The sequence below is a fragment of the Mesoplodon bidens genome, assembly GCF_964165515.1.
Source record: "Mesoplodon bidens genome assembly, contig: HAP1_SCAFFOLD_144, whole genome shotgun sequence".
NCBI classification, from domain to species: Eukaryota; Metazoa; Chordata; class Mammalia; order Artiodactyla; family Ziphiidae; genus Mesoplodon; species Mesoplodon bidens.
The window spans coordinates 784,611-799,751 of NW_027671255.1; positions in this window are offsets into that span (position 1 = coordinate 784,611).

A 15,141-nucleotide genomic window follows, 5' to 3' on the forward strand; every position below is an offset into this window, starting at 1 on the left:
ATCAATGTTTTTTTGTTTGTTTGTTTGTTTGTTTTGAAGCTCCCCAGGGAACTCCCAACATACAACCAAGGGTAAGAATCACTGCAGCGGTCCAATCCATTGGTTTTACAGTTGGGGACCCCGTGGCTGCCCACCGAGGTACCATTACAGAGAGGCAGAGTGACCCAAGAGAGTCAGTGGCCCAGACAGGATAGGAACTCAGATTTCCTGACTCCTCGTTGGTGCTGCTTCTACCATAAAGATTGTGTCCCTTTGTTGAGCCAATGACAACCCTGATCCCCCCGTGTTCTGTTTTATCCTACACAAAGTAAAATAACTCCCAATGGTTTGATTTCCTTACAAGCCAGAGAGAGTTTCTGTTTTCATGAGGTGAACCTCTGACCCCAGCTATGGCCTGAAGCTCAGCCCCGGCTGCAGACTTGTCCTCCCTCCACCCTAAGTGCCCTGGAGAAGCCTTGCTGGGAAAACAGGCTTCTCTTTCTGGCAGTGGCTATGCACGTGTGACCTTCGAGCAAGCGACGAAAACCTTTTTCTGTGCTTATTTCCTTGCCTTCTACAGAGTGCCCATAACCAAAGCAAAGTGCTTTGCTGAGAAAAGGATGGTTGTTCAATAACATAGCCTCGTGCTAGGCACAGCACGGACAGCCAATAAATACTTGATGAGTTAAGTAATTAATTCAGCAACGCAAGTATACACATCACACAGTCACTTCCCCCAGCTTGTCTTCTCCCCAAGCTATTTACATATTAAATCTTATTTCAAAATATTCCCTACCTCGCAATGAAAATTTCTGTAGAGTGCATCTATTTCCAGCCCTAGTGAATGGCTTAATGATACTTAATACCTATCTTGTACAACAAAATTTTGATTCTGGGGTCTCAGGCCAAAGCACAATTCGCACCACAGAAGTCACTGTCAAGTCCCTACCAGGCGAGGGGACATAGAAAACACAAGATCGCATTTCTTTCGGAGTTGTATGGTTTCCTTTATTAGAGAAAGTAGGAATTGCCTCTCTAGGGAAGGATCCAAGCCAACCGGGGCTTTGTCTACCTCCCAGTGGTCATGTGTGAGCCTTGGTTCTGAATGGGGAATGACTGAAGCGCCGAAAGACGGAGCGTATCTCACTGGCGGTCTTACTTAGAGTCCCCGAACTGGTGGCGGGCTGGCTCTTCCTCCGTCTGCGTGCTGTCCTCCCCTCCTTTGTCATCTTTGGGGTTTTCATGGCCGCATGAGGACCAGTGGGAGGATGCTTTCTGGGTCTTGTCCCCTCGTGTCCTGTGGTGACCTTCACCTGTCCTGCGGTGATGGGAACTTTTCCTCGATGAAGACGTGTCCTTCTTTCCTTTTTTTCCTTCCAGGCTTCATCCCTGGGGTGGGAGACCTTCTGGCTTCCATCCCGTTCAGACGTGTAGCCTTCGCTCTGCAAGGTGGAGACCATGGGGGCTGCAACCTTCCCTTCAGCTCTTCCAGCAGCAGGCTTGCTGGTTGTGACTGCAGCTGGCAACACCATGCTCATGCTGCTCTCTGGACCATCTGCCCCCGTCGAGGATATGCTGGCAACACCCGCTGAGACCAGGTTCGTTTCCTGCAGGGATAGGCTGGCAGCACCTGCAGTGGCCTGGACGGATCCGCTTTCTCCTGGATCCTCGATGGTGGCTCCCGCCAGGCCCACGGTCATCCCTGCCGCCGATCCTTCGGCGCCTTTCAGGGCTGCAGGTGACCCACGGGGGGCATGATGGATTCCCTTTCCCCCTACATAAGCACAAGACGTGGCTCCAGTCACGTCACGAAGCTTGTGAAGCCCAACCTCATCCTGATCCCTTTCTCTGTGGAGTTCTGTGGTCTGAGCCAAGGGGAGGAGAGACAGGTAAGATAGAGATGACAAAAAGTGAGCTCAGAACTGTCCGCTCCTCTCTCATCCTGGAGCTGAGCAACTCAAGGCCTTATACTTAGAATAACCTTTGAAATCACCCAGTCTAAGCTCCCATTGGATGCAAGACCCCATCTACTGCACCCCTGTCAAACGGCCACTCCACTGTACTTGAACAGTCCCAGGGTCAGGGAGAGCACTGATACAATTCTCCATGATGATATACACTTTAACTTTATACCCTTGTGCTTCTCTCTCTGCAGGACAGATTCCTAGAAGTGGGGTTCCTGGGTCAAGGGATGCACACCTTGTACATTTTGGTGACTCCACGGGTGGGGCTGATTTGAGTCAGCGTGTCGGACTCCCGGGGAGACACAATGAAGGAAGGACTTCCTAACTGTGAATGATGTTCCCCACCTGCTGAGACTACCTGGGCTGGGGTAAGTGTTCAGGAAGAGACCAGACAGTCAGGATGCTGTAGAAGGGATTACAGCCCTGGTGATGAGACCAGTGCAGCCGAGATGATACATAAGGTCTCTCTGAAACTCGGCCTCGTGGGACAAGGTGGAGAAGCACTCAGAACCTCTCCAGTGTGGTGACTCCCGTAGTGATAGCTCGTTTGTCCCTGACCCTTTTCAACGGTAGAAGGTATTTCCCAGGCGAGTCTCAGAGAGCACCAAACGCTATGAAGGACCAGCTTTGCCCTGCTCTCCCGAAGCGCCCTGCCCCGTGTTCTTGAGTCCCTGTCGGTGCTTACCACTAGGATTTTGGCATCCTCTGTAGTCGCTGCATCTCCAGTTTGGAGCATCGGGGTACTGCTGTAACTGTCTACCGGTGGTCTCAGGATATAGACAAGCTTTTCCCAATAGGAAAAGAGGTCTTCTTGTGCGTCGGAAGAGGGGCACAGCTGCAGATAGAAAGTCCGGCCGGTAGCAAGATTCAGGCACAGCTGCTGTTTCTCCCGGTTGTGGATGGAGATCTTGACAAACTTCAAGGGGAGCAGCTTGGTGAGCTCTAGGGTCTTCACGGGCTTGCAACCTCTCCCCTTGGTGATCCCGGCACAGACTTTCCTTGGACGGGCCAGCAGCATGTCGTCAGGTAGTGGGAAGAGGGGGCTGGTGGATGCGACGCCCACAGTCACCGTTCGGACGCGGTTGTCTAGGTCAATCAGTTCTCCTTCCTTGCTGACCTGGATAAAGTCGCTCTCAAACATGGGAGCGTACTTGAAAATGTCATACTCTCCTCCCTCGTACACTTGTCGTTGCAGGACCCCCATGGAGGTCCTCGACACCCCCACTGAACAGTAGCTATTGGCCGTGTAATGAGGTAAACTCTCACTGCTCATGGCTCTCTTCGTTCACGACAGAGCCACCAGCCACAAATTGAGTCTCGGAGAGAGAGAGAGAGAGGGAACGAAAGCACCTCGTCACCTCCCTGCAGGACTCTGCCAGAGTCTCTTGACCCGACCCTATTTCTACCGCAAGCCCTTTGTGACCCGTCACCATCGCATTACACACCCCTTTGGTGAGCCTCCAAGCCCCCACCCCCTTGGGGCAGGCTCACCAGCCTCCCCCTAAACCAACCACCACGTCCATAGGGAACAGGCTGACCCTGCCAGGGTATACGTGTGGGTAGGCTGGATAGTCTTTCTACTCAAAAGGTTGAGAAACCCTCATGCCTTTGTAAATATCTGGGTGGTTTCCAGTCTTGTTGTTGTTACAAATCTCCATCATCTTGGCGCTTCTGCTGAATGATGTCCTGGGGATAAAATCCTGGAAGTGGACCGTGTACTTGCTAAGGGCAGGCATCCTATTGGGATTGCTGTTCTCTGTGCCCCCAGCGTATATAGCACAGTGATGGCAGGAACTTAGAAAGAGTGCTACCTCTCAGAGTCCCATTGGTACTGTCATTTCCAGGATATGGAGAATTTTCTCACCCATTTTCTCTTTTCAAGGAGGCTAACGTTTTATATTTATATTTTTTTACAGTTTTAGAAACTGTTTTTCTTGTGAAATATAACACACATTCATGAAAGTGCACAAACCATAAATATATAGCTTAATGAGTAACAAGAAAGTGAGCAGCCGTGTAGCTGCCACCCAGAACAAGGAATAGAACCCTGCCAGCCCCTCTTCTGCGTGCTCCCTCCCCACAAAGGGAACCCAACCTTGGCTTCTATTTTTTTCCTTTCCCCCCTTCTTTTTTATTGACGTATAGTTGATTTGCAATGTTGTGTTCCTTTCTGTTGTGTTAATTTCTTCTGTTAATTTCTGATTCAGTTTCATGTGTATTCTTTGTATATTTCATGTATAGTCTTTTTCCTATTCTTTTCCATTATGGTTGATCACAGGATACTGACTATAGCTCTCTGTGCTCTACAGTAGGACCCTGCTGTTTATCCACCCTGTAGTTTGTATCTGCTAATCCCAAACTCCCAATCCTTCCCTGCCCCCAACCCCACTGGAAACCCCAAGTCTCTCTTCTATGTCTGGGAGTCTGTTTCTGTTTTGCAGATATGTTCATTTGCATCGTACTTTAGAGTCCATGTATAAGGGCTATCATATGGTGAGAAATGTTATTTTTTATATAGGCTTCCCAGGTCATCCTTATGCATGTGAATGTTTGAGAACTACTGTCTTCCACTGTAAAGTTATGGCATACTGGGGCTGAAAGAGGCCCCCCAGACCTCCTAGCCCAGTGGTTTTCCAACTTGGCTGCTGCACAGTAGAATTATTGGGTGAGATTTTTAAAACTCCCAGTGCTGGAGGGCTTACCCCACTTAAATGTCATCAGAATCTCTGGGATTGGGGTCAGGCTATCAATGTTTTTTTGTTTGTTTGTTTGTTTGTTTTGAAGCTCCCCAGGGAACTCCCAACATACAACCAAGGGTAAGAATCACTGCAGCGGTCCAATCCATTGGTTTTACAGTTGGGGACCCCGTGGCTGTCCACCGAGGTACCATTACAGAGAGGCAGAGTGACCCAAGAGAGTCAGTGGCCCAGACAGGATAGGAACTCAGATTTCCTGACTCCTCGTTGGTGCTGCTTCTACCATAAAGATTGTGTCCCTTTGTTGAGCCAATGACAACCCTGATCCCCCCGTGTTCTGTTTTATCCTACACAAAGTAAAATAACTCCCAATGGTTTGATTTCCTTACAAGCCAGAGAGAGTTTCTGTTTTCATAAGGTGAACCTCTGACCCCAGCTATGGCCTGAAGCTCAGCCCCGGCTGCAGACTTGTCCTCCCTCCACCCTAAGTGCCCTGGAGAAGCCTTGCTGGGAAAACAGGCTTCTCTTTCTGGCAGTGGCTATGCACGTGTGACCTTCGAGCAAGCGACGAAAACCTTTTTCTGTGCTTATTTCCTTGCCTTCTACAGAGTGCCCATAACCAAAGCAAAGTGCTTTGCTGAGAAAAGGATGGTTGTTCAATAACATAGCCTCGTGCTAGGCACAGCACGGACAGCCAATAAATACTTGATGAGTTAAGTAATTAATTCAGCAACGCAAGTATACACATCACACAGTCACTTCCCCCAGCTTGTCTTCTCCCCAAGCTATTTACATATTAAATCTTATTTCAAAATATTCCCTACCTCGCAATGAAAATTTCTGTAGAGTGCATCTATTTCCAGCCCTAGTGAATGGCTTAATGATACTTAATACCTATCTTGTACAACAAAATTTTGATTCTGGGGTCTCAGGCCAAAGCACAATTCGCACCACAGAAGTCACTGTCAAGTCCCTACCAGGCGAGGGGACATAGAAAACACAAGATCGCATTTCTTTCGGAGTTGTATGGTTTCCTTTATTAGAGAAAGTAGGAATTGCCTCTCTAGGGAAGGATCCAAGCCAACCGGGGCTTTGTCTACCTCCCAGTGGTCATGTGTGAGCCTTGGTTCTGAATGGGGAATGACTGAAGCGCCGAAAGACGGAGCGTATCTCACTGGCGGTCTTACTTAGAGTCCCCGAACTGGTGGCGGGCTGGCTCTTCCTCCGTCTGCGTGCTGTCCTCCCCTCCTTTGTCATCTTTGGGGTTTTCATGGCCGCATGAGGACCAGTGGGAGGATGCTTTCTGGGTCTTGTCCCCTCGTGTCCTGTGGTGACCTTCACCTGTCCTGCGGTGATGGGAACTTTTCCTCGATGAAGACGTGTCCTTCTTTCCTTTTTTTCCTTCCAGGCTTCATCCCTGGGGTGGGAGACCTTCTGGCTTCCATCCCGTTCAGACGTGTAGCCTTCGCTCTGCAAGGTGGAGACCATGGGGGCTGCAACCTTCCCTTCAGCTCTTCCAGCAGCAGGCTTGCTGGTTGTGACTGCAGCTGGCAACACCATGCTCATGCTGCTCTCTGGACCATCTGCCCCCGTCGAGGATATGCTGGCAACACCCGCTGAGACCAGGTTCGTTTCCTGCAGGGATAGGCTGGCAGCACCTGCAGTGGCCTGGACGGATCCGCTTTCTCCTGGATCCTCGATGGTGGCTCCCGCCAGGCCCACGGTCATCCCTGCCGCCGATCCTTCGGCGCCTTTCAGGGCTGCAGGTGACCCACGGGGGGCATGATGGATTCCCTTTCCCCCTACATAAGCACAAGACGTGGCTCCAGTCACGTCACGAAGCTTGTGAAGCCCAACCTCATCCTGATCCCTTTCTCTGTGGAGTTCTGTGGTCTGAGCCAAGGGGAGGAGAGACAGGTAAGATAGAGATGACAGAAAGTGAGCTCAGAACTGTCCGCTCCTCTCTCATCCTGGAGCTGAGCAACTCAAGGCCTTATACTTAGAATAACCTTTGAAATCACCCAGTCTAAGCTCCCATTGGATGCAAGACCCCATCTACTGCACCCCTGTCAAACGGCCACTCCACTGTACTTGAACAGTCCCAGGGTCAGGGAGAGCACTGATACAATTCTCCATGATGATATACACTTTAACTTTATACCCTTGTGCTTCTCTCTCTGCAGGACAGATTCCTAGAAGTGGGGTTCCTGGGTCAAGGGATGCACACCTTGTACATTTTGGTGACTCCACGGGTGGGGCTGATTTGAGTCAGCGTGTCGGACTCCCGGGGAGACACAATGAAGGAAGGACTTCCTAACTGTGAATGATGTTCCCCACCTGCTGAGACTACCTGGGCTGGGGTAAGTGTTCAGGAAGAGACCAGAGAGTCAGGATGCTGTAGAAGGGATTACAGCCCTGGTGATGAGACCAGTGCAGCCGAGATGATACATAAGGTCTCTCTGAAACTCGGCCTCGTGGGACAAGGTGGAGAAGCACTCAGAACCTCTCCAGTGTGGTGACTCCCGTAGTGATAGCTCGTTTGTCCCTGACCCTTTTCAACGGTAGAAGGTATTTCCCAGGCGAGTCTCAGAGAGCACCAAACGCTATGAAGGACCAGCTTTGCCCTGCTCTCCGGAAGCGCCCTGCCCCGTGTTCTTGAGTCCCTGTCGGTGCTTACCACTAGGATTTTGGCATCCTCTGTAGTCGCTGCATCTCCAGTTTGGAGCATCGGGGTACTGCTGTAACTGTCTACCGGTGGTCTCAGGATATAGACAAGCTTTTCCCAATAGGAAAAGAGGTCTTCTTGTGCGTCGGAAGAGGGGCACAGCTGCAGATAGAAAGTCCGGCCGGTAGCAAGATTCAGGCACAGCTGCTGTTTCTCCCGGTTGTGGATGGAGATCTTGACAAACTTCAAGGGGAGCAGCTTGGTGAGCTCTAGGGTCTTCACGGGCTTGCAACCTCTCCCCTTGGTGATCCCGGCACAGACTTTCCTTGGACGGGCCAGCAGCATGTCGTCAGGTAGTGGGAAGAGGGGGCTGGTGGATGCGACGCCCACAGTCACCGTTCGGACGCGGTTGTCTAGGTCAATCAGTTCTCCTTCCTTGCTGACCTGGATAAAGTCGCTCTCAAACATGGGAGCGTACTTGAAAATGTCATACTCTCCTCCCTCGTACAGTTGTCGTTGCAGGACCCCCATGGAGGTCCTCGACACCCCCACTGAACAGTAGCTATTGGCCGTGTAATGAGGTAAACTCTCACTGCTCATGGCTCTCTTCGTTCACGACAGAGCCACCAGCCACAAATTGAGTCTCGGAGAGAGAGAGAGAGAGGGAACGAAAGCACCTCGTCACCTCCCTGCAGGACTCTGCCAGAGTCTCTTGACCCGACCCTATTTCTACCGCAAGCCCTTTGTGACCCGTCACCATCGCATTACACACCCCTTTGGTGAGCCTCCAAGCCCCCACCCCCTTGGGGCAGGCTCACCAGCCTCCCCCTAAACCAACCACCACGTCCATAGGGAACAGGCTGACCCTGCCAGGGTATACGTGTGGGTAGGCTGGATAGTCTTTCTACTCAAAAGGTTGAGAAACCCTCATGCCTTTGTAAATATCTGGGTGGTTTCCAGTCTTGTTGTTGTTACAAATCTCCATCATCTTGGCGCTTCTGCTGAATGATGTCCTGGGGATAAAATCCTGGAAGTGGACCGTGTACTTGCTAAGGGCAGGCATCCTATTGGGATTGCTGTTCTCTGTGCCCCCAGCGTATATAGCACAGTGATGGCAGGAACTTAGAAAGAGTGCTACCTCTCAGAGTCCCATTGGTACTGTCATTTCCAGGATATGGAGAATTTTCTCACCCATTTTCTCTTTTCAAGGAGGCTAACGTTTTATATTTATATTTTTTTACAGTTTTAGAAACTGTTTTTCTTGTGAAATATAACACACATTCATGAAAGTGCACAAACCATAAATATATAGCTTAATGAGTAACAAGAAAGTGAGCAGCCGTGTAGCTGCCACCCAGAACAAGGAATAGAACCCTGCCAGCCCCTCTTCTGCGTGCTCCCTCCCCACAAAGGGAACCCAACCTTGGCTTCTATTTTTTTCCTTTCCCCCCTTCTTTTTTATTGACGTATAGTTGATTTGCAATGTTGTGTTCTTTTCTGTTGTGTTAATTTCTTCTGTTAATTTCTGATTCAGTTTCATGTGTATTCTTTGTATATTTCATGTATAGTCTTTTTCCTATTCTTTTCCATTATGGTTGATCACAGGATACTGACTATAGCTCTCTGTGCTCTACAGTAGGACCCTGCTGTTTATCCATCCTGTAGTTTGTATCTGCTAATACCAAACTCCCAATCCTTCCCTGCCCCCAACCCCACTGAAAACCCCAAGTCTCTCTTCTATGTCTGGGAGTCTGTTTCTGTTTTGCAGATATGTTCATTTGCATCGTACTTTAGAGTCCATGTATAAGGGCTATCATATGGTGAGAAATGTTACTTTTTATATAGGCTTCCCAGGTGATCCTTATGCATGTGAATGTTTGAGAACTACTGTCTTCCACTGTAAAGTTATGGCATACTGGGGTTGAAAGAGGCCCCCCAGACCTCCTAGCCCAGTGGTTTTCCAACTTGGCTGCTGCACAGTAGAATTATTGGGTGAGATTTTTAAAACTCCCAGTGCTGGAGGGCTTACCCCACTTAAATGTCATCAGAATCTCTGGGATTGGGGTCAGGCTATCAATGTTTTTTTGTTTGTTTGTTTGTTTGTTTTGAAGCTCCCCAGGGAACTCCCAACATACAACCAAGGGTAAGAATCACTGCAGCGGTCCAATCCATTGGTTTTACAGTTGGGGACCCCGTGGCTGCCCACCGAGGTACCATTACAGAGAGGCAGAGTGACCCAAGAGAGTCAGTGGCCCAGACAGGATAGGAACTCAGATTTCCTGACTCCTCGTTGGTGCTGCTTCTACCATAAAGATTGTGTCCCTTTGTTGAGCCAATGACAACCCTGATCCCCCCGTGTTCTGTTTTATCCTACACAAAGTAAAATAACTCCCAATGGTTTGATTTCCTTACAAGCCAGAGAGAGTTTCTGTTTTCATAAGGTGAACCTCTGACCCCAGCTATGGCCTGAAGCTCAGCCCCGGCTGCAGACTTGTCCTCCCTCCACCCTAAGTGCCCTGGAGAAGCCTTGCTGGGAAAACAGGCTTCTCTTTCTGGCAGTGGCTATGCACGTGTGACCTTCGAGCAAGCGACGAAAACCTTTTTCTGTGCTTATTTCCTTGCCTTCTACAGAGTGCCCATAACCAAAGCAAAGTGCTTTGCTGAGAAAAGGATGGTTGTTCAATAACATAGCCTCGTGCTAGGCACAGAACGGACAGCCAATAAATACTTGATGAGTTAAGTAATTAATTCAGCAACGCAAGTATACACATCACACAGTCACTTCCCCCAGCTTGTCTTCTCCCCAAGCTATTTACATATTAAATCTTATTTCAAAAGATTCGCAACCTCGCAATGAAAATTTCTGTAGAGTGCATCTATTTCCAGCCCTAGTGAATGGCTTAATGATACTTAATACCTATCTTGTACAACAAAATTTTGATTCTGGGGTCTCAGGCCAAAGCACAATTCGCACCACAGAAGTCACTGTCAAGTCACTACCAGGCGAGGGGACATAGAAAACACAAGATCGCATTTCTTTCGGAGTTGTATGGTTTCCTTTATTAGAGAAAGTAGGAATTGCCTCTCTAGGGAAGGATCCAAGCCAACCGGGGCTTTGTCTACCTCCCAGTGGTCATGTGTGAGCCTTGGTTCTGAATGGGGAATGACTGAAGCGCCTAAAGACGGAGCGGATCTCACAGGCGGTCTTACTTAGAGTCCCCGAACTGGTGGCGGGCTGGCTCTTCCTCCGTCTGCGTGCTGTCCTCCCCTCCTTTGTCAACTTTGGGGTTTTCATGGCCGCATGAGGACCAGTGGGAGGATGCTTTCTGGGTCTTGTCCCCTCTTGTCCTGTGGTGACCTTCACCTGTCCTGCGGTGTTGGGAACTTTTCCTCGATGAAGACGTGTCCTTCTTTCCTTTTTTTCCTTCCAGGCTTCATCCCTGGGGTGGGAGACCTTCTGGCTTCCATCCCGTTCAGACGTGTAGCCTTCGCTCTGCAAGGTGGAGACCATGGGGGCTGCGACCTTCCCTTCAGCTCTTCCAGCAGCAGGCTTGCTGGTTGTGACTGCAGCTGGCAACACCATGCTCATGCTGCTCTCTGGACCATCCGCCCCCGTCGAGGATATGCTGGCAACACCCGCTGAGACCAGGTTCGTTTCCTGCAGGGATAGGCTGGCAGCACCTGCAGTGGCCTGGACGGATCCGCTTTCTCCTGGATCCTCGATGGTGGCTCCCGCCAGGCCCACGGTCATCCCTGCCGCCGATCCTTCGGCGCCTTTCAGGGCTGCAGGTGACCCACGGGGGGCATGATGGATTCCCTTTCCCCCTACATAAGCACAAGACGTGGCTCCAGTCACGTCACGAAGCTTGTGAAACCCAAACTCATCCTGATCCCTTTCTCTGTGGAGCTCTGTGGTCTGAGCCAAGGGGAGGAGAGACAGGTAAGTTAGAGATGACAGAAAGTGAGCTCAGAACTGTCCGCTCTTCTCTCATCCTGGAGCTGAGCAACTCAAGGCCTTATACTTAGAATAACCTTTGAAATCACCCAGTCTATGCTCCCATTGGATGTAAGACCCCATCTACTGCACCCCTGTCAAACGGCCACTCCACTTTACTTGAACAGTCCCAGGGTCCGGGAGAGCACTGATACAATTCTCCATGATGATATACACTTTAACTTTGTACCGTTGTGCTTCTCTCTCTGCAGGACAGATTCCTAGAAGTGGGGTTCCTGGGTCAAGGGATGCACACCTTGTACATTTTGGTGACTCCACGGGTTGGGCTGATTTGAGTCAGCGTGTCTGAGTCCCGGGGAGGCACAATGAAGGAAGGACTTCCTAACTGTGAATGATGTTCCCCACCTGCTGAGACTACCTGGGCTGGGGTAAGTGTTCAGGAAGAGACCAGACAGTCAGGATGCTGTAGAAGGGATTACAGCCCTGGTGATGAGACCAGTGCAGCCGAGATGATACCTAAGGTCTCTCTGAAACTCGGCCTCGTGGGACAAGGTGGAGAAGCACTCAGAACCTCTCCAGTGTGGTGACTCCCGTAGTGATAGCTCGTTTGTCCCTGACCCTTTTCAACGGTAGAAGGTATTTCCCAGGCGAGTCTCAGAGAGCACCAAAGGCTATGAAGGACCAGCTTTGCCCTGCTCTCCCGAAGCGCCCTGCCCCGTGTTCTTGAGTCCCTGTCGGTGCTTACCACTAGGATTTTGGCATCCTCTGTAGTCGCTGCATCTCCAGTTTGGAACATCGGGGTACTGCTGTAACTGTCTACCGGTGGTCTCAGGATATAGACAAGCTTTTCCCAATAGGAAAAGAGGTCTTCTTGTGCGTCAGAAGAGGGGCACAGCTGCAGATAGAAAGTCCGGCCGGTAGCAAGATTCAGGCACCGCTGCTGTTTCTCCCGGTTGTGGATGGAGATCTTGACAAACTTCAAGGGGAGCAGCTTGGTGAGCTCTAGGGTCTTCACGGGCTTGCAACCTCTCCCCTTGGTGATCCCGGCACAGACTTTCCTTGGTCGGGCCAGCAGCATGACGTCAGGTAGTGGGAAGAGGGGGCTGGTGAATGCGACGCCCACAGTCACCGTTCGGACGTGGTTGTCTAGGTCAATCAGTTCTCCTTCCTTGCTGACCTGGATAAAGTCGCTCTCAAACATGGGAGCGTACTTGAAAATGTCATACTCTCCTCCCTCGTACAGTTGTCGTTGCAGGACCCCCATGGAGGTCCTCGACACCCCCACTGAACAGTAGCTATTGGCCGTGTAATGAGGTAAACTCTCACTGCTCATGGCTCTCTTCGTTCAAGACAGAGCCACCAGCCACAAATTGAGTCTCGGAGAGAGAGAGAGAGAGGGAACGAAAGCACCTCGTCACCTCCCTGCAGGACTCTGCCAGAGTCTCTTGACCCGACCCTATTTCTACCGCAAGCCCTTTGTGACCCGTCACCATCGCATTACACACCCCTTTGGTGAGCCTCCAAGCCCCCAGCCCCTTGGGGCAGGCTCACCAGCCTCCCCCTAAACCAACCACCACGTCCATAGGGAACAGGCTGACCCTGCCAGGGTATACGTGTGGGTAGGCTGGATAGTCTTTCTACTCAAAAGGTTGAGAAAACCCTCCTGCTTTTGTAAATATCTGGGTGGTTTCCAGTCTTGTTGTTGTTACAAATCTCCATCATCTTGGCGCTTCTGCTGAATGATGTCCTGGGGATAAAATCCTGGAAGTGGACCGTGTACTTGCTAAGGGCAGGCATCCTATGGGGATTGCTGTTCTCTGTGCCCCCAGCGTATATAGCACAGTGCTGGCAGGAACTTAGAAAGAGTGCTACCTGTCAGAGTCCCATTGGTACTGTCATTTCCAGGATATGGAGAATTTTCTCACCCATTTTCTCTTTTCAAGGAGGCTAACGTTTTATATTTATATTTTTTTACAGTTTTAGAAACTGTTTTTCTTGTGAAATATAACACACATTCATGAAAGTGCACAAACCATAAATATATAGCTTAATGAGTAACAAGAAAGTGAGCAGCCTTGTAGCTGCCACCCAGAGCAAGGAATAGAACCCTGCCAGCCCCTCTTCTGCGTGCTCCCTCCCCACAAAGGGAACCCAACCTTGGCTTCTATTTTTTTCCTTTCCCCCCTTCTTTTTTATTGACGTATAGTTGATTTGCAATGTTGTGTTCCTTTCTGTTGTGTTAATTTCTTCTGTTAATTTCTGATTCAGTTTCATGTGTATTCTTTGTATATTTCATGTATAGTCATTTTCCTATTCTTTTCCATTATGGTTGATCACAGGATACTGACTATAGCTCTCTGTGCTCTACAGTAGGACCCTGCTGTTTATCCACCCTGTAGTTTGTATCTGCTAATCCCAAACTCCCAATCCTTCCCTGCCCCCAACCCCACTGGAAACCCCAAGTCTCTCTTCTATGTCTGGGAGTCTGTTTCTGTTTTGCAGATATGTTCATTTGCATCGTACTTTAGAGTCCATGTATAAGGGCTATCATATGGTGAGAAATGTTATTTTTTATATAGGCTTCCCAGGTCATCCTTATGCATGTGAATGTTTGAGAACTACTGTCTTCCACTGTAAAGTTATGGCATACTGGGGCTGAAAGAGGCCCCCCAGACCTCCTAGCCCAGTGGTTTTCCAACTTGGCTGCTGCACAGTAGAATTATTGGGTGAGATTTTTAAAACTCCCAGTGCTGGAGGGCTTACCCCACTTAAATGTCATCAGAATCTCTGGGATTGGGGTCAGGCTATCAATGTTTTTTTGTTTGTTTGTTTGTTTGTTTTGAAGCTCCCCAGGGAACTCCCAACATACAACCAAGGGTAAGAATCACTGCAGCGGTCCAATCCATTGGTTTTACAGTTGGGGACCCCGTGGCTGTCCACCGAGGTACCATTACAGAGAGGCAGAGTGACCCAAGAGAGTCAGTGGCCCAGACAGGATAGGAACTCAGATTTCCTGACTCCTCGTTGGTGCTGCTTCTACCATAAAGATTGTGTCCCTTTGTTGAGCCAATGACAACCCTGATCCCCCCGTGTTCTGTTTTATCCTACACAAAGTAAAATAACTCCCAATGGTTTGATTTCCTTACAAGCCAGAGAGAGTTTCTGTTTTCATAAGGTGAACCTCTGACCCCAGCTATGGCCTGAAGCTCAGCCCCGGCTGCAGACTTGTCCTCCCTCCACCCTAAGTGCCCTGGAGAAGCCTTGCTGGGAAAACAGGCTTCTCTTTCTGGCAGTGGCTATGCACGTGTGACCTTCGAGCAAGCGACGAAAACCTTTTTCTGTGCTTATTTCCTTGCCTTCTACAGAGTGCCCATAACCAAAGCAAAGTGCTTTGCTGAGAAAAGGATGGTTGTTCAATAACATAGCCTCGTGCTAGGCACAGCACGGACAGCCAATAAATACTTGATGAGTTAAGTAATTAATTCAGCAACGCAAGTATACACATCACACAGTCACTTCCCCGAGCTTGTCTTCTCCCCAAGCTATTTACATATTAAATCTTATTTCAAAAGATTCGCAACCTCGCAATGAAAATTTCTGTAGAGTGCATCTATTTCCAGCCCTAGTGAATGGCTTAATGATACTTAATACCTATCTTGTACAACAAAATTTTGATTCTGGGGTCTCAGGCCAAAGCACAATTCGCACCACAGAAGTCACTGTCAAGTCACTACCAGGAGAGGGGACATGGAAAACACAAGGTAGCATTTGTTTTGGAGTTGTATGGTTTCCTTTATTAGAGAAAGTAGGAATTGCCTCTCTAGGGAAGGATCCAAGCCAACCGGGGCTTTGTCTACCTCCCAGTGGTCATGTGTGAGCCTT